The 24,780-nt window shown below is 36.9% G+C and overlaps 1 protein-coding gene across 2 annotated transcripts in view; it reads right to left on the bottom strand.

Annotated features, from left to right (window-relative positions):
- The window catches only part of GPRIN3 (GPRIN family member 3), a 67,810-nt gene extending 43,672 nt beyond the window's left edge, over positions 1–24,138 (bottom strand). Inside the window, exons 1-2 of one of the 2 annotated variants that reach the window (XM_016161080.2) lie at positions 23,918–24,138; positions 23,669–23,740 (exon numbers count right to left, since the gene is read on the bottom strand). The gene's annotated coding sequence lies outside the window, so the exon portion shown is untranslated. The remainder of the gene's footprint in view (positions 1–23,668; positions 23,741–23,917) is intronic. The other variant, XM_016161078.2, reaches the window with a different exon arrangement.
- Between the last annotated feature and the right edge of the window lie 642 nt (positions 24,139–24,780).

The raw sequence follows: 24,780 nt of genomic DNA, 5'->3' as shown, positions 1-24,780 counted from the left end.
CTTGGGTAAATTACTTAACTCCTCAGTGCCTAAGGCTTAAACACTTGTAATACAGAGGTGAAAACAGTATCTACCTATTAGGGTTGTTCTCTCTTAGAAGAGAGCTTGGCACACTTTGTTAATAGCAGCAGCAGCAGCACTATTAAGTGATAGATTATTTGGGCTTTCCTACTAACTCACCATCAAGTGCAGTTTCCAAGACCACTGCCCTTTCCTAACTCCCTTTTCTCCCTGATCCATTTCACAATCACAGATTAAACAGGATCATGGTCAAGCAGTTGACATTTTGATTCTGAAAATGTGTTGGAAATCTCCGGCTGCATTGCAAAAATCTCAGTTCTTGACTGTCACCCATCACTTCTTTTTACTTTTCATACTTATGTTTCTTACTATGCCCTTTCTCCATAATTATTCCTAAAAGGAATTACTGAAGATTCACCTGTAGGCAAACTGAAATTGATACTGATGGGGAAAAGGCATATTAAGTAAATAAGTGAAATAATTCAGACAAAGATAAATGCCGTATGACTTCACTTACATGTGGCATCTAATAAACAAAATAAATGAACAAACAAAACAGAAACAGACTCATAGATGCAGAGGACAAATTCTGATAATTGCCAGATGGGAGGAAGGTTGGGGATCTGGGCAAAAAAGGTGGAGAGATTTAAAGGTACCAACTGGCAGTTACGAAACAGTCAAGGGGATGAAAAGTACGATATAGGGAATAGAGTCAATAATACTGTAATAAGTACATGTGGTGTCAGGTAAGTGTAAGCTTAATCGGGGGGATCGATTCGTAAGTCACGAATGTCTAACTACTAAGCTGTACACCTGAAACAACTGTAATATATATGTCAACTGTTATTGAAAAATTAAAAAAAAAACAAAACGTAAATCAGTGTATCCAAGAAGAACAGAGGACAAACTGGAGTTTGGGAGAGAATTGCCACGGACAAGTAACTTGTTGGAATGTCCACTCTTTTCCTAAATCTACAATCTGCTGCTTTAACTGCTTAATTTATTCTCAGTGGAAAAATAAGTAAAAACACTAGTTTTTCACTTAGATTAATAACTTTCTAGCTTGATTTATATTCCCCGCTCGCTCCCTTTTTTTTTAGCAGAACACATCTTTTTCCTTAACTTTTAAATATTTTTCTTTTTGTAGAGGTTGCTCGATCACACTAGTTTTTTTGACAGAAGATATGTTTTCCTGATGTATATGTATATGTACATAAAAATTAAAAAAAAAAAAAACCATGATGCCTGATTATCAGGTGGGTGATGCTCATTAGAACCACTATACAATGATAATCCCAAAAATCTTGTACTTAATAATTTTAATTCTTTGTTCTCTGTCAAGGGCTTCCTTCAGGACAGCTTTGATACTTTCAGCCAAATTCGCCTTTCACTAGTGCTTCCCTATATTCTGTCTTTAGCACATCAGATATACTTTCTATTTATTTAAAGATCTACCTTATATTAGGATAGCTTACAAAAAAATACTACGGTTCTTTAGTATTTTTTCTTCATGTGCACTCCAATGGAACTCCAATCTCCATTTCCTATGTACACATTTCCCATCTCCTCTTACATATTAATGGCCTATTTTTGTTTTTTTTTCCTTGTTGTTGATTCCAGGAATTTCTTGACTTTTGGAATGATTAGGAAACAAAAATCCCTAAGAAGAAAGGTCACCAAGTACTAATAGGAAAATATGTGCTTTCTCTCATTATGTTAAATACCATAAACACCTAAGACACAATAAAGACACACACATACACAAATACAATTGTTAATCTCACAAAGATCCGGAAGATGGTACCACAGAAATAATTACAAGGCAAATTATTTTTTTAAAATCTTCTCCTGTAGCCTCAAATTTTTGAAGAATGCAGTACTGAACTCAATGGAAAATTGAACTAAATTCAATAAATAGTTATTAAGGATTCCTATGCATTAGGCATTGTGCTAACTTTTGTGGGGTCTATACAAAGGTATAAAAAGATAAATAAAAGCTGGTATTCCAAAAGTGAACATTTTAGGGAAGATATATCCCTAAAAAGACTCTCATGTTAGACATGTAGAAGAAAGTGCTCTGGGATTGCAAGAAGGCAAATATTAGATTAACACTAGGGTAAACTTAAAAGGCTTTTTGGAGGTTCTGGTAAACGTTTTAAAAAATATATACATATAATTTTATTTCATTAAGCCATTGAAATTTTGAGTTATGTTATTAGAGGTTCATCTACTCTAGTTAATACATCCAAAGTGACAAAATTGGATTGTGTGCTATTTCCTAGTGTAGGGTAAAGATTTGAGTTGAGTTTTAAAAGCTGAGCCTTATGGCAGAGTAGAGAGCCCAAGCAAAGATTCAGACAGGAAATCCCTTATCCGAAGGAAGGGAGCTCGAGTGGGTTGGGATAAATGGCTCTAGGCCCAAGTCTATTATGAATAGACTTCAGTACCAGGTTAAGAAATTGGATTTTATTGCAGAAATTATTTCAAAGTTCTATACCCTGAAATGAGAGAAAAATGAATAACTCCATTAACTAAAATGTAGAATGAAAGAGAAGAAATGTGTGTGTTTAGAAATGTTTTTGAATATTAGGAAAATCATAATAAATTCTCAAGGAAGATTACTAGGCTGATTCCATGACAATCTTGATTTTTACTGATTACTATAAATATAGAAGAAAATTTGCTCTGGTTTCAGTGTTGAGTCAACACACTTTCATCAAATGACAACAAAAAAGTTTTTATCAATTTTCTTGGAAGTTCTCATAATTTTTGATTTATCACTTAAACACAATGAAATATGTGCCACCAAATTTCAGAGCCACGAGAGTCCTTAAAGATCACGAAATCCTGCTTCTTCCCTTGGATAGTTTACCCCAGAATAACTGCAGATGTTCTCGAGCCTTTTCTGCTTTCTTATTGTTTCCTTAATTACAAACATTTTCAAGGTGGCCAATTTGAGATGACATACAAGATGAGATCCTGGAAGGGAGAATTTTTCTCTCTTTTTTCTCTTTGAAAAGCAAACCGGCTGTTACACTGTTACATGAATCAGAGATGCTCGGCCTCTTAGATAAAAATTTAAAAAATAATCAACATGATAAATAGATTTGGTGATTGTTTTATGCTGTCTTGGTTACTTAGTCATAAGACAATGAAAACGTGTGTACACAAACCCATATTCTTTTAAAATTTTTTTCTTAGTGATTTTATGGGTCAACTAAGTTTTCATTATGACCTTTAGGACTGAAATTTAGCATTGATTCCACTTAGATGATATATCCCATATCAAGGCCGAAAAAAGCAGATGAACAAGTTCTTAACCTGTGTACCTTGCTATGATTCAACTTTGGCCTGGATAAAAGAAATCTGTTTTTCCACAAAGAAAACCCTCATGAGAGTTACCAAAAAACAATTAGCTCTTGTTAAGACAGTATGGAGATCTTCTAAAACTGAGGAGGAAATACATTTTACCCTTTAAAGGTCAGGAGACATTATCATGCAGCAAATTTAGTCCCATGACTTATCTTTTAAAAAGGCAGTCTCATACACATACAAAACTTACAGGGTTTGAGTTATATTTTAAAAAAATTATTAAAAGATATTGAAAATGAAAATTAATTTCTAGTAACAATACTAATATAGTTCCTATTTTTAAGCCTACTGTGTATAAAATATTGCACTAAGTACTGTCTCTTATTTACTCTCCACAACAAGACAACAAGGAGGTATTATTTTCTTAATTTAAAATGAGCAAACTGAATTTTATTCCTCGTCCACCTTGAATGCCTGTCATGGTTTTCATCACTGATCCTTTCTCTCTGATGCTCTCTTTTGTTGACTTTTCCTTCTACTTTTGTATGGTCCCTTTGTAGCCTTAGATCAAACTTATTACTTTTCTGACCCCTAAATATGGGTTTTATCAGCAATTCTCCCCTCCACTCTTCTCCTTCCCTGTCCTAGGAAATCTCTTTCACACGTAGGTTACCTAACGGTGCTGATCTAATGGCTGTAATTCCGGGCATTGCCTTTTCCCCATGTTCCTGTCCTCCTCCATTCTGTGACTGTGGGCCAGATATCTGACCTACATATTGTGCCAACATCCCAAACTCAGTGTTCCACCCAGGGTTCAACATCATTCTGTCAAGAAGAACTTTCCCTCCTGACATCTTTATTCCTGTTAATGGCACCAACATTCTCCCAGTCAGATCTGATTTAAAATCCTGGAGTCATTTTGACAGCTTCAGCTCCCTTGCACCCTATAATCATAGAGTCACCAAATCCTGCCAAATCTCCGGCAGAAATATTTGCAACTTTCTTATCAATAACTGGAACTTAACAATACCTCTCAGATTTGCACAGCTCTTTAAAATATACAAAGTTCCCACACATATTATTTCTTATAATTTCCACATTATCCTCATAGATACAAAGACCGGGGCTTTAGAAACTTAGGTAATTTGTCCCATAGTTTAGAAGCAGAGTTAGGATGTGATCCCAGGGCCTCTGACTCCTGTTTTACAGGTGTAATATTCCAATGACGGCCTTTTCCAAGTCCTGCTTAAGCTGGCACAGTGCTTCATGCAAGGTCTCTCTGCTTTGCTCTAATACAGCATATATAATCACTGATAGACACTGTCTCATAATCACTGTCAAATTGACATTGTTTTAAAACACAGATCTGATCACATCACTCTCAGCTCAAAAGCCTTGGGTGGCTTCCTTCCTATACTGAAAAAGGTTCAGATTACATAAATTGGCACTGAAGACCCTCTCCAATTTGATTTCAACAGTTTTGGAAACTTGCTTCCTACAACACCTGATATGCCAGTCAAATTGCTCTACTCTCAGTTTCTCAAACATGCTCAGTTTTTTAAAGATTTGCTTGCATTCCTCTACTCAAGCCATGCCCTCCCCCACCAAATCCCCCACCCCCGGGGATGTGTTCTCTGCCTTTGAAAATGCCAAATGTCTTTTCTTTCATTAATTAATTCCAAAATATTAATGTATCAATAGTGTATCAGGGACTGAGCTATATATGAAGACATAGTAGTAAATAAGACAGAAATGATCCATTTATCAAAGAACTAAGGATCTAGTGGATTCTTAAAGCTCAGGACAAATGCCACGGTCTCCACAAAATAAGTCTTTCCTGATACTCCTGGCAGAGAGTGATGACTTCCTCCTTTCACCAGCCATAGTACAGTGAGAAAACATCTACTGTAGGATTTGTCATTATCTGATTGAATTACAGCTATTGGGTCACGTATCTCACGTGTCTCGTCTCATACCTTAAGTTGTAAACTACCTTTTTGATAGAGACTCTGAGTAGCTCAATGTTTAGCTCTCACGGTACTTTAGTACTGTGCCTCTCATATAATAAGACCTCAATAAATAATTTTGGAATATACAATTTCTTTCAGTCTGTTAATATGAAATTGAGGGAGAGAGAAAGTGGCATGCCCCATTCACACACACACAGTAGCGGACACAGCAAGTACGCACTATTCTCACATCCAGCCACCAGATAGTTAACATAACATTATTTTAGGCATCCGAATTGTCAGCCGATATCCATGGTCCCCTGATACTTGCCTTCATTCATTTAAAGAAAGTTTCGAGATCAAAACGGACCCAAGATTTCCGGATATGAGAGCACAAATCTGTTCAGTCTGCACATTTTTCTGTGTCAATAAACAGGAAATAGGATTAGCATCTTCTCCATATGGCCTGCTTTTCTGACCCCAGAATGAGGAGGATGCTTAACCCTTGACCATGATTCTAGGCTAGGCTTTTTTATTTTTAGAATCAAGTAAGCTTATGTACAGTTATATTTATTCTTTTTTTGTGTACAGTTGTATGAGCTTCAACAAATGCATAGTTGTGTAACCATCAGCATAATCACGATGCAGCCCCGCCCCATTGCTCTCCCGAGACATTCCCCTCGACTGTTTCTACTCTTAACCAGTCGTCTGTTTTCTATCCCTAGTTTTGCTTTTTCCAGAATGTCACATAAATATAAAAGTACATCATTGTTTCCATCTGGCTTTTTAAATTTAGTTTAATGTATATGAAATTCAGCTGTGTTGCTGTGTGTGTTGATCGTTTATTCCTTTTTATTGCTGGGTAGTATTCCATGCTCAAATGTGTCACTGTTCATTTATTTATTCCCTAGTTGAGGGATGTCTGGAGTATTTCCTGTTTTTGGTGATCACGAATAAAGACACTATAAATAGGTTTTTGTGTTACCATAGGTTTTTAGCTCACTTAGGTACACAGGAATGGAACTGCCAGAACACATGGTAAGTGAATATTTAGCATTATAAAAAACTACCAAAATATTTTCCATAGTAGCTGTATGATTTGGTATCCCCACTAACAACATATGAGAGCTCCAGTTTCCTTCTCATCCTTGCCATCACTTGGTATTGTCAGGGTTTTAAAAATATATATATATATATATTTTATATATATATAATATACATATATTTTATATATATATATTTTAGAACCATAATATTTCCATTTCCGTATTAAGCCTCCACTTCCTTCTATACTTAGATCTTTATATTATCTCTCCCACTAGATTATAGATTCCTTCATGGGTAAGGAAAAAATATTAGCCATCTTTGTATATATAATGTACTGCCACTCCACCCCAAGTGCATCAATTTGCATCAACAGGCAAATAATACATGCTACTTAAATAGATGCTTCTATATGATCAGATGAGATCAACACACAATGACACACTAATGTGTCTAAAATGTTATATAGAATTATCTAATTTTATCAATTGTTACATACCAAAGGAATTCTAATAACTATGTACGTTCCTCTCTTTTTAGGGACATTTCCATTTCATTTGCTTTCGTGGCTATTTATCTGAATTATAGATTTCTGTTTTCTTGCTTTACCATGGGAAGAATTAAAAAAATATGGTTGAGATGGTAAACTATTTGAGTAACAGATTTCTTGTGCTTATATTAAAGATACGATTTTTCTTACTAGTCTTTTAGTAAGTGATTATAATTTATTTTATAAATTAGAACACTAATTTGCATTTTTATTGAGCTATAATTGACATATAACACCATATTAGTTTTGATAGCTATATTGTGTAATGATCACCATAGTAAATCTAGTTAACATCTATCACATGTTACAATTTTTTTTTGGTGATGAGAACTTTTAAAATCTACCTTCTTAGAAGGAACCCTCATACACTGCTGGTGGGACTGCAAATTGGTACAGCCACTATGGAAAAAAGAATGGAGGTTCCTCAAAAAACTAAGAATTGATCTACCATATGATCCAGCAATCCCTTTACTGGGTATTTACCCCAAAGATTTGAAAACCCATATCCAAAAAGATATTTGCATACTAATGTTCATAGCAGCATCGTTCACAGTGGCCAGCACATGGAAGCAACTGAAGCGTCCTACAATAGATGACTGGTTAAAGAAGCTGTGGTACATATATACAATGGAATATTACTCAGCCTTAAGAAGAGATGAAATACTGCTATGTGCAACAACATGGATGGACCTTGAGATAATCGTGCTAAGTGCAATAAGCCACAGAAAAAGCAGAAAATCACATATTGCTTATATGTGGGATATAAACCTAAAAGCCACAAATGAATAGGACAAACAGACTCATGGACATGGACTATAGACTAGTGGTTACCAGAGGGTAGGGGGTGGAGGAGGAGGGGGAAGGTAGATGGGGTAAAGGGGGTCAAATATATGGTAGCTGAAGGAAACTAGACTTTTGGTGGTAATCACACAATAGAATATACAGATGTCAAATTATAATGTACACCTGAAAATTATATAATTGTATTAACCAATGTTACCCCAATAAACTTACTTTAAAAAAACTATCTTCTTAGTAACTTTTAAATATGCAATACAGTATTATTAATTATAAACACAGTGCTGTACATTATATTTCCAGGACTTATTTTATATCTGGAAGTTTGTACCTTTTAACCCATTTCAACCATTTTGCACTCCCACTCCTCTGGTAAACACCAGTCTGATTCTCTATATCTATGAGCTTTTTTTTTTTGATTCCACATATAAGTGAGATCATGTGGTCTTTGTCTTTCTCTGCCTGACTTATATCACTAAACATAATGCCCTCAAGTTCCATCTCTGTTGTTGCAAATGGCAAAACTTCCTTCTTTTTTATGGATGAATAATATTTCATTGTGTGTGTGTATATCTAACATTTTATTCATTCATACATCGATAGACATTTAGGTTGCTTCTATATCTTGGCTGCTATAAATAATGCTGTAATAAACATGGAAGTGTAGATATCTTTTTGAGTTAGTGTTTTTGTTTTCTTCAGATTAATGTTCAGAAGTAGAACTGCTGGATCATATAGTAGTTCCATACTGTTTCCATAGTGGCTGCACCAACTTACATTCCCACCAACAGGGCACCAGGGTTCCCTTTTCCTCACGTCCTTGCCAATACTTGTTATCTCTCATCTGTTTGATAACAGCTATTCTAACAGGTATTAGGTGCTATCTCATTGTGGTTTTGAATTTCACTTTCCTGATAATTAGTGATGTTGAGAACCTTTTCGTGTATCTGTTGACCCTCTATATGAATTCTTGGGAAAAAAGTCTATTCAGTTCCTCTGACCATTTTTTATATCAAATTGTTTTGTTTTGTTTTTGACCACTTACTTGCATGTCGATATATTTTTAGGTGAAAGAGAAAAAGTTGGAATTAAGGACTCACATGTAAACATCACTTATCAAGTGAACTAGGGCAAAAAAATTTAAAAAAGAGGTTGATAGATACTGATAAGGACTCAAAGAATCTCAACAATGGAATGAGTCTCAGAAGCTCTGTTTGCTAACATCTCAGTCATTGCAGGAATTCTGACTATAGCTGCTGACTGAATACTTCCACCACTGGTAAGCTTATCAATCATACAGCACCATCTCATATACCCCTAGAAGCAAAAGAGTCTCAAAACAAAAAAGAAATAATAAAAGAAACACTGGGAAGGCAGCTTCTTTCTATGTATGCAAGCTTTTGTTTTTCTCTAACATTATGTTGTACGAACCTTCTGTAGCACCTACGGAAATCTAAAAATGGAGTTTGGAATCTATTATGGCAGAAAATATGTTCATCGTTACATCACCCAGCCATGTGCTAAGTTAATCTTATTAACTTTTATGTTACAAGATGATATCTATTTTGAAGAGATGAGCTTGGTGGCTTATACGACATGAATCTTGGAACTTTTTAACAGCTACTTTTGAAACTTTAGTTTTTGAATGGAAGTAAACCAACAACTTATAGTTGTGTATAGAAGAAAATCTGTATAAATCTATAAATGAAAACATCTTAAACATAATCAATAAGCTGCCTGGATTTTGAGTTCTTCAGCAGAAAGGATTATTACAGAATTCAAAAATAAGGGACTTTCTGACCTTAGACATTTATCTTTCTATTGACTAGTCTCTGTGGTGGTTTTGTACTAGGTGTTAATTTAGTTTAGATGGAAATCCATTCCCTTCCCTAGCTAGTTCTTCATTACAGTTGGCTACAAGGGAAATTTACGCAGGATTTGGAAGGTAGAAGTGAAGCAGCAGCGTTACTGTGCTCGGAAGGGCGGTGATGCACAATAGGTGCTGTGTGCTGATGCCCTGGCTCACCTTCATGACCTTAGGTGGGAGTCAGGCTATGGTCTTTAGCCTCCTATCAGATCCCCATCTCCATCTTCTGGGAAGGTGCATCAATAGCTTTTCAATGAATTGTGCTGGCTCTTTCTGTGGTTCTCCCAGGTCACTGAGGTTGGAGGAGATAGGTTCTGGTTTGGCTTGCAAGTTCCAGCTTGTCCTTGTTCAGCTCCACTTCACATCCAGTTTTTCTTCCCAATTGCCAGCTCTGCTAACCTATGGTGATTTCAGACTCAATGCCCAACACAAAAGCAACTGCTTTCTGCAGGTTTCTTTATAAGCTCCCACAATTGTGTAAGGTTTAGAACATAATAAATCCATATTCTATATCACCATAATGGTGATATGGCTTCTATTAAATCTTTTGTATTCAGAATATGTACCTTGTTATAAATATTCTTTCAGAGCATGGCTTCCTTTAAAAAAAATTATGATAGTATCAAATACGATAGTACTGGTTTATTAAGCTTAAGTATGCCATATTATTTTATCATGTTTTTGAGAAAAGGACTTGGAATATGCTCTTTTGCCCAATTCTCCTCAAAAATACTGGGCTGAGGAGTTGGGAGTTTGGTCCATAAGGAGAGAACAGAGCAAAATTAACAAATTAATTTGAACTTTGGTGTGATTCCTAGACTCAAAAACCACCTGAGCTAACTAGCTGTTCTTCAATATATGTTTTAATGTGATACTTGGAAAGTTATATCTACTCATGATAAAACATAAACATTAAAAATTTGAAAACAATTTCAATTAACCAGTTTTTATCACAATGTATACGTACTGAAAGTGGATAAATGATGCCATAAGTGTTTAAACTTCTTAAATGTTTCTTAATATTAAGATTTTATGGTCTTTAAAGACAGGGATACATCTTTTAATCTTTACATCCTCCCATAGTAGCACCCAGATAAGTCCTTATTAAACATCAATTGAACTAAGTAAAGAACAAATTTCAACTTCCTGTTTTTTACAAAAAAGAAAAGAGCAGCCATGTATGAGTAAATGACCACAACCAACTGCATCCTCTGATGCCTTTCTCACTATTATATAGAAACTCCAGCAGGAAACCACAGCTATATCCTTTTCACTAGTATAGAAAAACCTTATGAATTGCTGGCAAGCATAAAACAACTCTATTGCTTGTGACAATTTATATTCACCGCACTCAGGTGCTTTACAACATTTTAGCAATGTCTTTCAAGGACAAGTTCTCAAGAAAAAAATAGTCATAATAATAGTTACAACTTAACCACTTGTTGCGGGTATATTAAATAGAAAAACAATAAACACCATTGAAATTCAATTTCTCCTCAATGTAACCGATTTTTAAAAACCCGGTAAGTTTTAAATTCCCCATCTGACTCACACCTGTTAAAATTTCTAACTGATCAAAGATGCATTACCATCTACTCAAAAATCCTGAAAGTGCTTATTTTTTTCCCCTTTGTATTCAAAATGGCTCAAGAATTAGACCTTTCTAGCTATGAAACATAGAGACCCCTTTGTCCAATCTCATGTATAATCCCATTCAGGATTTTCACAACACATGTTTTAAATTTGTAATACAAGCCTTGATAATGCGTTTTTATCAATGAAGGGACTTTCCATTGAAGGTTTCTCAGTTGTTCAGGAAGTACAAAGCAAAGATTATGGCAGAAGTCCAGGGCTTTCCAGGGCTTTAACTTCAATGGGAATCACAGACATGTATACTCACTCATTTACACAGAAGTCAGAGGTGTAGAACTTGGTAATCTTTCTTTCATGCCCACAATCCCTAGTGTATACATTTACTATAGGATACTTATCTCAGGAGTACATGTATAAGTGAATGAATGCATAAGTGCTTGGCAGTGATAAAGAGAGGAAGATAAGGGTACCTCTAAATTCCAGAAAAGGCTAATAAGAACTAAAATTCAGAAAATAAGCCTAAGACTGAAGGAAAAAGTATAAGATGCTTAAAAAAAACATTAGAGCATTAGAGCTAGAGTTGATTTTAGGGATTTATAGATTAATCTTTTCATTTCTAGAAAACCTGAAGTGCCTGGGGCAATGACATAATTTCATGTACCGCTTTCATGGATTGTGACATTTATGTACCTCTTTTATGATTTGTGATTTATGTGCTTCTTGTCTAAACTATTTTACTTAATGTTTTTCATTCAATTGACTATATAACTGGTGCACCAGTTGAAAATATTAGCCTATTCTTAAGAAATTATATCTGTAAAATCAGATTTGATGTGCCAGCAATATATTTTTCATATAGCATATTTTAAAATATACACTTACAAGAGTATTTTAATGTTATATCAAAATAAGTTCATAACTATTAAAATAAAAAGTAAATCTATAGACTATCTAAGAACATCTCACAGATCACTCATGTAAATCTCCTGCACTTTTGAAAAGCAGTGCATCCCCATGAAATAAAGAGTTCATTTGAAACAACACAAAGTGGTTCAGACATTCCAGACTTACGACAAGAGTCCAATAATAAAAACTAATGCGTGTAGGTGACTTCCGTCAATTTTTTTTTTAACTAGAATAAAATCAATTGCTTATTAAGGAATTAAAAAAAAAATCAAGGCAGAAGTCATGGCTTTAAAAATAATGAGTGGATGTTCATTTTCAAAAGGGATGGAGATGTGTATATTTGTCCTCCTGTCAAGTACTATTGGTTTATTAGAAATATATTTTTAAGAAAGGAACGTGACTCAGATGGGCCTCCTGTACACAGATTACCTTTTTTTTAGTCTTCAATTTGTAACTAGGACACTTAACTGCAAGCTATAATGAGGAACTGCTCAACTTTCATAAATAAATGAATGTCTATGATTAAAACATCAATTGCGGAAACACTAGTTCTATAAATAGTTTCTAAGTCCAAAGTCCACAGGTAGGGCTAAACACAGACAAATGCCTGGTTTTTCTTGTTATATGTGTGTACATGCACGTGTGTGTACACATGACTTTGTGATATGTATTTAGTTTTTCTTTTGAGAAACGAAGAAATCTCATTTGCTGAACATATGTGTCACCTGGACATTTTAATAAAAAATATTGTTTTCCAATTTCACTGCCTGTCCAATGATTTATAAAGTTTTAACCTAAATTGTTTACCTTTGAATTACCCTGTTTCTTTAAAAAATGACTTATCACTGATTTAGAAGCTTTCACATTTGATTTTTAAGCAACACAATATTAAATCCAAGATAGGAGAAATCAGTCTATAAAATCCCACCTATTCCTAATATTTTGACCCAGTGTTCATAATACTAATATTAATAATACTAATATTAATAATATTGTAGCATAGCACAATATTTGAAGTTGGCAGACTCTGGATTTGCACACAGTTCAGATAATCGATTATTACCTGTGGGATCTGGGGCAAGTTATTTAATCTGTTTCTGATCTTTAAAATGGAGAAAATAATAGTGCAAACATCATAGATTTGCTTACAGGAGAAATGGTTTAAGTAGGATGCCACTGCAGAGAAGCCTAAACAATGAAGTTCTGAAAGAGTTAGATCTCCTTAAGTTTACAGATATGTAGTCTTTCCATCACCCGTTTCCTTGCAATGAAAAGGAAACTGATAAGAGAAATGTATTATGCTTCTTTACGACTCAGAAACAAGATGACCGTGTCCTGACTGGCTTTTAGTCTCTTGTTCACTCTTTACATCATTTGACTTACTCTTTCCCCATGTGTTTGGTTGGCCTTTTGTTCTTTTCTACTCATCATTATTAGTTCTGCAATTTAGGTGTCCTCTTCTTATTTCTCCAGTGCCACTATCATTTGGAATAAGTATACGGAGATGCAATCACTCACCAGGCTTTCAGCAACATGAATTACCAACTTGAACGTCTAGGGTTCTAACCCTGGGGAGGAAGACCAGGAAAGAGTGATGAAAACCACCTTAGAGAGAAAAGATAGAGAGCGCAGGGTATTTCACCAATCAGCTATTTAAAAACAAACACACAAACAAACAAAAACCAAAGAAACAAACAAACGAAAAAGCTTGGTATTTTTAGTACTTCGAAATGGGTACATTACCCAATAATGATCTGATTCAAGATTATCCCTCCAGGGTGGAGGTGATGTCTGAGAGTCTAAGCAATAATCTAAAACGGTGGCCTTTAAACTATCTTAAAATACACTAGTGTGTCACAAACCATTTATGAGCAATGATAAAGTACCAATGACAGCAAATAATATATTAAAGAATAATTTAGAGCAGTTTTCTCTGTCAGTTATGCAATTCTTGATAATACATAATTTCTATAATAATGTTACTCTCATTCACCTCGCTTGTATTTGTTTTCTTGAACAGAAAAAAAGAGGGATGGGGGATGAAAAGTTACACTGAGGCTCTGCTATACTCATGAGGAGGAAATTTTCTATAGTATATGGACTTGCCACCAGCAGAAACTTATATTTCTTAATCTTTTATCTGCCCCATCTTGATCACTTTTGTTACCCTGTTTCTTAGTTGTTTTTAGCAGAATAAAGTACAAAATGCACATGTCGATGTTTTTATTTTTGATGGTATTAAAGAAGTACAGTATGGGAAAGACTCCTCTCATTTTCAAGTTGGCCTGGCTGGGAAGAAAGGAACCCAGGTGTGGGGAGCAGGTGGTGAAGCTGTGAAGAGGAACGGAAATTAAGCTGAATTGTGAGAGCCTACAGGAAGGAAGAGAGAGGTACAGGGGGTGCCTGGTTGGGACACAAAAAGGAGCTTGGTTTGTTAGGCTGCTAGGGGAATTCCTGGCCAGTGAAAGAGCCCACGCTAACTTTGTTGAGCCATATTTATTAATAAGGTTACGTGGTTCAGTGTCTGGGAATTATTTGAGAGTTCAGACTCCCAAATAATTTTACTCAACTTTGAATCCCTAACATACACACATATGTAAATATATATATCTCAAGTACTCAAGTACAAATTTATTAAGTGATACAGGCATCCATTTTCCCTAAATCAGGGCCTTCTGCGAACCCCCTTTAACATTCTAAACTTCATCTCCTAAATAAATTCTTATTCCTAGTTTGAAGAATGCTCTTCCTTGACTTACAAAGCAGAAGTACTGACATACTCTCAATCCAATCCAGCTCGGGTTAACTTTTATAATCCCTTCCTGAGATTTAGACTCACCACTTAAAAGCCACAAACCCCAGAGGGATGATCTTTTAAAAACCTACCATTACAATTTTAAACATCAAAATAACCACCAGGGGAATAGGAGAACAGTTTCTTTACAAGAATGCATCAAAGTTTCAGTGTAACTAAATTTATTTGATTTAATGTCATTAAGAAAAAGTTAACTTTATCCCTAAAAAACTTTAACACCTATGATTTTTTATGTATTATCAATACCTTTCAAGTGACATATCTAATACTAAAGACTTGGACATCATTCTACAAGGAAATGCACTCTCTCTAAAGAAAGCATAAAGACGATGTAGCACAGTGTCCTCTGTTGGCCTCTGCTGACACTATTCTCAGCACTTTCTTCTTGGAGTGACGCTGCTAAAGCACCGACACTTTAGGATTAATAATTAGATGTGAGGATGTTTTTAGAAGTAAAGTAGGAGGCACAATGTGGGGGTGTAATGCAGTAAAGTGTGCACGAGGAAGGAAAGTGGCAGCAGAAGTGGAGAAAGAATGAGAGATTTCATAGAGCTATTAAGAGTTTTCTTTACTTAGGAGAGCTGCCTAAGTTTTCCATCTTGTTGTCTCAAAAGGGCAGTTGTCTTGATTTACAACATGAATAAATCAGCACTGACACCGTCACCTCATTTTTAGCCCTATTAACAGAGCAGTTCCACACAATCAAGTGGCCAGATTCTCCTGTGCAGTGATCTGACGAGCTTCGGTTTGATGAGTTGAAAGCACAGCCAACTGCCATCGTTAGAGGAGCATTTCTCAGCTGTACAGACACAACCACAAACTGGGATATGAATCAATACTACTTCTGACAGTTTATTCTCAACTGCCAGGCCTACCAAGTAAAATGCACCATTAGCTGGAAGATTGAGATACGCTTTGGTCTGTCTGGAGGCTATTACAAGTTTAGTGTATACCTGAAGAATTGTACATAAAATAAAGATATGGTGCATTTAAAAGTTCATAAAGCGATCCAATGTAAAATTGCAGTCATTGGTCAAGTTAAAAGAATAAATTATTATTATTATTATTATTATTATTATTATTATTATTTTGGCTACATATGATACAGTAAAAAGTAAGCAAGCAGGCAAACAAACAAAATCTACTATACTTTTACTAACAGACAAGGTCAACTTTTTGCATTTATTAACCTTCATAGAATCTACATACGTTGATGATGGAAACTTTTTAGACTCTCACTATAGTTTATGGGAATTCAGTACAATGACCTCTCTACTTTGTACAGTCACATCAATTTCATGAGTACAGTCAGAGCATTGTAAAGCTCAATGGAACTGAGAAAACTAGTCCAGACTTCAAGAACTCAGTACCTAAGGGTTCTAGCTAACACCAGTGAAGCTACTGAGTACAAGTGACTTCTATGAAGCCTCAGTGTCAGGGAGACAATTGGGAATAGTGGAGACTATAGTGTAATAAAGAGGTAGCACATATTGTTATTCAGCTCTAGCCTACATCATGTGGGTGTGTTTCATTTTTATTTTTTTTATAATAAATCTTCTGATTTTTGACTATTGGCTTAATTAAAAATATATACCTGCAGGCCAAATAAAATACAATCTTCCTGCTCGGCCCACAGACTGCCAGTTTCCGGTTTCTGATCTGGTACCTACATCCTCAAATTTGAGGTCTGAGTAGGTTAAGTATAGAGTACCAGGTCTCTGAGATGCTGATGGCAAAGCATTCTTCTGCCCTGAGAATCTATATGTGTGGACAAGAAACATCCCCATGTGAAAGGAGGCTGCACAGGCATTTCCACGCACTTAATCAGAGCTTAGTCCCTGACCCTGACATTGACAGATTTCTGCTCTCTGACTGCTTTCACAACATGTTCAACATGAAAACAAGATGAATTATCCACATTCATTTGCCATAAGCAATTTTTACTTATTCAGGATGTAAGAGAAGTATATATCCATTTATTAATCTCAGCTATAATTAAAATTCTTATTAGCATAAAAATTCTAGTTGCTTCATTTTTACCTGCATTTTTCAAGGGGAAAAATTTATAGGATTTGAAGAAAGACATGCTTAGAGAACAATATAACTAAGTATAATAAAATTCATGCTATGCCTAAAATAGTAGTTAGACATAGCTCATAAGAATCACAGAGGGTTTGCTGATGTAATTGAGCTTTAAACTGTGTTTGGAGGGTTTTGGGAAACTAATTTAGGATGAAGAAATGAGCATTCCAAAATGACATAATGGTAAAGGCAAAGACTAAAGTTAACAATGTAGAACCCATAATGGATCAAATATCTTTTGTATTTTTGAACAACAGTTCTTTTTTTAAAAAGTGTATCATGAGAAAACATTCATTTCAGAGTAAAAAAGAAAAGCAATTAAAAATTTCTATATTATATTCAGGAGCCTGTCCTGCACATAATTCAGAATAAAAACCCAGAGGCAATGCAAATTTCTGAAACCTGATGTTATTTGCCATATTGTACTTATTAAGACGCACACACAGACCCAGGCTACTACATTTTAGAAAAATTGTTGATAAGAATTGAAACAGAAAAGATGTTCTGATTACTCAGAAAATATAGCAAACACAAACACTGAACTCCCTCAAGCATTTAATTTACCCAAAGTTGTACATTATGAGGAAAGAGAGTGTTTTATAGACATGATATGGTTATTTTAATTTTAGGCTACTTAGAAATCAATATCCTGAAAAACATCTAAAATTCAAGAATCTATCCACATAAAACAACTGATGATTCCCCCCTAAACCAGATCTCCCACTTTGATGGACCATTTGTAATTCAGGTTTAAAAAAAGATTCTCTGCAACTCCTTTTCCTCCAGAAATTAGAAGATGCAAATGTGATTTTTAAAAAGGAGTTTTGGAGCTTTCTGTCCAGCTGTCCGTTACTGAATTAGCAACAGCACTGAGGTCCCTGGAGGATCCTGTGACTATAGATTTTTACTCTCTAGCGTTGTTTTTTTTCCCCAGCATTTGCTTGGTTCTGCAAGTGTCACAAGCTATGACTATTGACTAAAGCAATTCCTGGGGGTAGCCTGGGTATCCACTGGGTTTAGGATCCAAGAATTACCATTTTAAAATTGAATCTGGTGTGTAAAGCCAAGAAAGTGCCTTGCATCAGATCACACAGCTGATCCCCACAATTCTTCTGCCACATCAGACCCTAGGGACAGAGATCACTGCATTGTCATTTAGGACTCACTGCATTGACTCAATTTTTTTTGAGTATTTTGATTCCCTTTCCTCACATCACTCAGGAGATGCTTAGACCTCTCTTTGAGTCCTGCTCTTCTTCCTTTTAGCCCAGAATCAGCTAAAAGGAGGTCCAGATTTTAGCCCCTGCTCATGATTTAGGACATGTTAATTAACTTGTCTGGGACTCATCTGTAACCTTTTTATTTCCTTATAAGTAAAGGAAGGACTAAACCTGATGGCCACAGCTGTCTATTGGAATCCTTTTACAACCATTGTAAAACAGAGATTTCTAAGAACCACCTTCCAGATTTGGACTCAGATTCAATAGGTCATGGTATTTAACTTTCCAGCGAAGGGTCAGTTATTATTGTTTGGTAATAATAATTCAGGCCCCAAATTATGCTGCTAGCTTCAAAATCAAGCTGACAGTCTAATTACAGACATGAAAAATTAGAGAGCTGTTACCGTGTTGCCAATTCCAATATTCCCTGCTAAAAGCTGTGAAACATTTTCTCACTGGCATTCAAGACAGTAAGTCATTTACATTGTAAGAGTATCTACATTTTCCCCATGAAATTCAATAATGTCTTTTCAATTCAAATGCAGTCTCTAGATGTTTTTATTATCCCAGTCTTGACTCTTATGCAAGAAAAGTTAGGTTATCACTAATTCAAACATTCTGATGTGGAGAAAGAAGATGAAAGAGTCCAGGACATCTTTATAAAAAAGTGAATTTCCGTATTTGGCTACAATCCAAATCAACTTATTTAAGCCCATGAGTCTCTATTTTAACTGGCACTGTTCTTCTAGTAAAAGGTATGGCCTTATTTAAAAGGGCATCGAAGTCCACGGGAAAGACAGTAAGACAGTACGAGCTGAAAGAAGCTCAAGAAAGGTTTTCAGAAACACAAGTAGAGACTTTTTTCTCTGATTTTATCTCCTCCAAATTACTATTATGCTAAAGCAAAACACTATGATGTTAATTTCTAAAAAATGCGTATGAACAGTTAAAATGCATACAAACATTTAAATACAGATGCTCCTCAAATTAAGGTGGACATAAACCCGATGTAAGTTAAAAGTATCTCAAGGTGAAAATGCATTTAAACATTGAACACCATAACTTAACCTAGCCTACCTTAAACGTGCTCAGAAGACTTATATTAGCCTACAGTTGGCAAAATCCTCTAACACAATCAATACACTGTAGGGTATCAGTTGTTTACTCTTCTGTTCTCATGGCTAACTGGGGGCTGCAGCTTGCTGCCTCTGTCCGGCCTCATGAGAGAGACCTACCGAATGTTGCTAGCCAGGAAAAAGATCAAAACTTAAAAGTCAAACTACATATTCTACTGAAGGCGTCTGGCTTTCATACCATCAGAAAGCTGAAAAATCGTAAGTGAAACAAAACTATCGTCAGTTGATGGACACGTCACAGAGCACCAAAAAGAGAAAATCCAGCAGATTCTGCCCTTCGTTTTGGGGTTATGGGTACTAAGTGGTCTGGTTCCCCTTCACAGGACAGTTATTACCTAGCATCGGGCTTCGTACCTAAGAGAGACTCAAGAAATGAGACCTGTTGAAGAGAATAGAAGGGGTTACTCCATTTATGACAATTACTTGATCACCTTTGCCCCCTGTGCTTTTTATACTTGTGTTCTTAGAAATGAAATAATTGTACTATGATGTGGTGTATCACATAATTTCAGTATGTATGTGTGTTTGTGTGTGTGCGTGTGTATATATATATATATTTTGGGGGAGGTAACCCTTGGTTGATCTCACAGATTGCAAGGAACTTGTCAACTTACAATCCCTTATTTTTTGTTTTTTATGCCTACAGCACCTGGTGTTCCTAGGTGGTCTCCCATCCAAGTACTAATCGGCCCTGCTTAGCTTCCAAGATCAGACAGGATCAGGCTTGTTCAGGGTGGCGTGGCAGTAGACTAATTTCAATATTTCAACCATGAAATTCAATTGCGACAAGGTCTAGCCTGGAAATTATTGCATAAACAAACAAACAAATAAGAGGAAGGAAGCAAAAGATTTATGACATTACAGTCATTTTGTCCAGATATTCTTAAAGTATCCATATTAGGAAAAGAAATCTAAGATATAAAATAAATAGCAACTCCTAAGCAATACTTGAGTCTAAAAAGAAATTCTGCTGCAATTCTATCCCCACAAGCTGATATTTATCTTTCCTTTTTCTAAATAATTCTTAAATAAACCTCACATTATGCTACCTCATTCTTTACTTCCTCCTTCTATATCATCACCCCTTTCTCACTGACCACCCAGATCTATCTATCTTTTGTAAACTAGTTCAAGTTCCTCCTCCTCCTTGAGGCCTTTCTAGACTAGTTCAGTACCCAAAATCTCGCTCTTTTCTAACTGCACCACCATGAATTTACTGCCATGAATTTACTGGTAAGTCACAGTGTCGTGCCTTTCTTCAGGGAATTCTGCTAATCAGAATTTTGCATAAATGCTTGTCTGTCCAATCTCCCAGTTGACTCCTGGGCTCTTGCAAACTGGAAACATCGCTTCTTTTTATTATTTAAAGCAGTAGCTTTCAGATTTTCTGGAACATGATGTATACTAAGATACACATTTTTACATCATAGTCTAGTGTGTACATATGTATAAGTATATAGTTAATTAAAAAGTTCAGTAAACAATACTCATTTACTCTTCTAGTCTGTTTTACTCTTATTTTTTCAAAAATAAAATGCTATCATATGCAATAAACTGACTTCGTAATGGGTTGTGACCAGTTCTAGAAGGCCGCTTATTGATTACTATAGGATTGCTGTATATACTTCATTGACTTAAAAAAATTTTTAAAGTATATGTGGCCTTCGGGCTCTCTTTAGCCCCTGTTCTTGATTTACTTTTTTGTTTATTCAGTTTCTCTTTCGGAGTCATCTGGGACAACAAAATGCTTACAATATACAGTATTTTTCATCCTTTTGCCCTGAGTGTCGTTGTCATAAAAATAAGATTTCCTGAACTTCTATAAAACTCAAATCTCTAATTCTTCATTCTCTTTTATTTTCGCAATATGCAAAGTAGGTGGTAGACATTTTGTGTGTGAAGAAATTGAGACATTGATTTATGGCTTTCTCAAGGACACATCTCTCTTTTAACCAGGCTATTGTAAATTAAGGTAAATACGATTTCTAGATATTTGAAGGATATAAACATGGTTAACGTGAACAACACACAGCCTCATTATGAATGCAATTTACCTTACTTCTTCAGATCAAATAGTTGACCAACCAGATGAGTTAGCGGCTTTTCTGGACTTCAGTCTGATGATGGATTTGCTTCCTTCTCTACTCCCATCTTTCCATCTTTACCTGCTCAGTTTTTCAGTTGCCTATAGTTACTTGTTCTTCCTGGGGCTTTGCATATTTGGTCACAGCTTTTCTCTCTCCTCTTTACCAGACTAGTTCTTCTTGTCCTTCATATCCCTGGGAATTGTCCTTGTCCTCTCCACCTCCACAACCTGGCTTCCACAGCTCCCTGTGCTCACCCTGTCATAGCACTTAGTTGTTCCTCTCTCTCTCCCAAGTTTTGCAGGCTAAACCTGTGTCTTGTGCACTCTTGAATTCCACAGTCTAGGACCATGTTTAGTTCAGGATAAATGTATGTTAAATGCATGAATGAATCAATAAATGAGAGCATACGGGGCGGAAACAGCTGCCACTGAAAGAGCTCGAGTCTGAGCTGGAGCTGAAGTTGTATGTCTTGGTTCTCTGAGGACAATTTTTTATGATGTTGTAATTTCATCACTGATAGTTTAATACTTCCCTGTAAGCTGCAGATTTTGTGATGAGATTCATACAGTGAAGGACGGTTGTATCTAATATATTCTTTTAAGTATATTTGAGACACAATCAAAGAACTGTTTCAAGGACAAATAATTAAGGGTATCGAGCAAGTGTATTAAAGCAATTTAAAAAAATCCAAATTTCAAAAGCAGCTTGTTGGAACCCACCTGACATCTAATTGCGACTGATCTGATTGCTATCACGCTTCAGTCTTCCACTTCCTACATGAAGCTATGCACTTAGGGTTTTTGTCCTCATCATTTTCATAAAAGTCTAGTTAGTGATTAGATGAAGCTTCACCATAGCACGACACACTCTACATGAATCTCCATGACTTCCACTGCACTATTTCCAAAATAAATTCTAATGACATAACATCTAGACTTGCATGGCAAATACTACTTTTTTTTTCTGTTTATGAATCAACATCCCATTCCCCCTACTAGACACACACAAAAATTCAAAAAATGTTCCTCATAATTCTAGTTTAAAAGAACACTGTCTAATACAAACTCCTGCTATTTGCATATAGCAACAGAGAGATTTTCTTCTTTATCTTGTGACTCATGTATCTTTATTCCCACAATTGTTACTCAGGGTAGGCCAATGGTGAACACAATGGAAAAGAAAGAATAGTTTATAACTGGAAAATAAGCACATTTGGGAGAAGTATACTCAAATCATTATCAAAGTAAAATATGCAGCAGCACCAACAAGAGCAAACAAAAGCCCACGCAAGAGATGTGTAAATATTTCATGAAGCTAAGCCTTAATCAACTCTCTCTCCAAATCTTGCTAGTGTTGTAAACACTTCAGTTTCTTACAGTCCCACCATGACCCAGATTCCTTGCAAAAACAAAATGCAAACATAGAACAATGGATCTTTAACAAATGTCTTGTAAAAAATATTTAGATGGAACATATCCATGGTGTTGCTGTAACAGGAAGAAGATACCTTAATAAAATGTGGTTGCTTCTTGGTGACTCTCAGAGCTCCGTTTCTCCCCTCTCCCTCCAAACTCTTGCCTTTTCCCCCACCGTTTTTGCTGCTTCCTGGTCATTCAGATCCTCTTAACCTTGAACTGCCTACACTTAAAGCAGAGATTCCTCCCAGTGCCCCTCCAGAAGCCCCTTTAAACTTGACAGGGATTTGCTGCTTGAACACTGCCCAAAATTCACTTTTCAGCATCTAAGTAGCCCTCTTTTTTCCCCTTTCACTGTCCATTGTTGCGTCTGAAATTTTGCCTATATCTTTTAGATCTGCCTGGACAGCATGAAGATCTGTTTATTGTATTGGGTGATGGTATTCAGATATTTTCCAAAATCCATTTCCAAAGAACCATTTATATAGTCTCTAGTACCCCGATTTAATCTGGTTCCAAAGTTCACCTCTAGATACTGAACAGGTCTCTACAGTGATTTTCCTTTATCAACCTCTGCCCACCCTTCTCTCTCCACCTATCTCAAGAAAGACTATATATATGTAAACATGTGTTTGTATATACACACAAACGCATATATGTTATATATTAACTACAGTGCTTTGACCTTAAAGAGAATAAGCATAGGAAAACGAGAAACACACCAGTGTAACACACACACACACACACACACACACACACACACACACACCCCTCCCTATTGGGATATTCAATGTGCAGACCCCATTGATTACAAATATCCCCTTCTTCTCCCAACCCTAAGAACAAAAAAAAACAGAAGCATCTTCCATTTACCTTCAATGCCAGAGCCTAAGGAAGCAATGACCTTGCAGAGAAATTCATCACCTGTGAGAAAGACAGCCTCTCCTGGAGCGCAGGATGGGATGGGGACAAGAGCAACAGGCAAAGGATTACCAGGTAAAATGTGGAACCGAATCCATTCCCTATCAGTACCAAGCACGCCTCTGCTCGGGTCTCCCGGGATTAGACGCTGGGCAGAGGTGGCGCGGGGGGCGTCTCCTCCCGTGGCCATCGGTCACCTACCTGCTCTCCCCAGGCTCTCCCCGGCACGGCGAGACCACTGCCTGCGCTGTGGCAGGGGCTTCCCGTCGCATATCCCAAGCAGAAGCTTTCGGCGCCACACGGATGGCTCCGGTGTGCTCGGGATCGGCAGTCCTTTTCAGACCTGTTCCGGGAGCGAGCCGGGAGCGAGCTGGGTGCTTGCAGGAACTGAAATTACTATGCAAAGAGCAGAGGCGGCGCGCTGAAGCCGGGCGGAGACCGCGGGGCCGCCCCCACCGCGGGGCTGCAGCGGCTGCCGCCGGGCACCGGGCCAAATTGGAGGTGGGAGTGCAGGTGCTGCGGAGCTCATCCGTCAGGCCCGCGGTGCGCGCGTCTGTCCTCGCAGGGCAGCGCTGCGGGGCCTGAGCATCCGAGCAAGGGGCGGCAGCTTCTCAGGCGGCTGCAGCCACAGCAGCAGCAGCAGCAGCAGCAGCAGCAGCAGCAGCAGCAGCAGCAGCAGCAGCAGCAGCAGCAGCAGCAGCAGCAGCAGGACGCCGAGCTCCGCCCCCACCGCACCCCAGCCCAGCCTTCCCCACCCCGGGGGAAGGGGCTGCAGCTGTGGCTGCAGCGCGCCAAGGTGGGTAGCTGGGCAGGGACTGGCAGGTTACTGCTCTGCTGCAAGGAGAACAGCGGCAGATGGAAAGTTAGGAAAGAAATTAAGGCAGAGAGCTGGGGCCGAAAGCAACTCAGCAGGAATTTTGGCCCTTGCTCCCTCCTACAGGTCACCAGACTCCATGGCAGTGTCCAGACTCTAGCAGACGGTTTCTAATAAAGCCATGTGCAATGAAGATCTGAAAACAAGGAGACCACCTGATGTTTAATACGTGTTGCAAAATGTGGTCCTG

This window comes from Rousettus aegyptiacus, unplaced genomic scaffold (assembly GCF_014176215.1).
Source record: "Rousettus aegyptiacus isolate mRouAeg1 unplaced genomic scaffold, mRouAeg1.p scaffold_m13_p_10, whole genome shotgun sequence".
Classification (NCBI taxonomy): Eukaryota; Metazoa; Chordata; class Mammalia; order Chiroptera; family Pteropodidae; genus Rousettus; species Rousettus aegyptiacus.
This window is presented reverse-complemented; position numbering and strand designations above follow the sequence as displayed.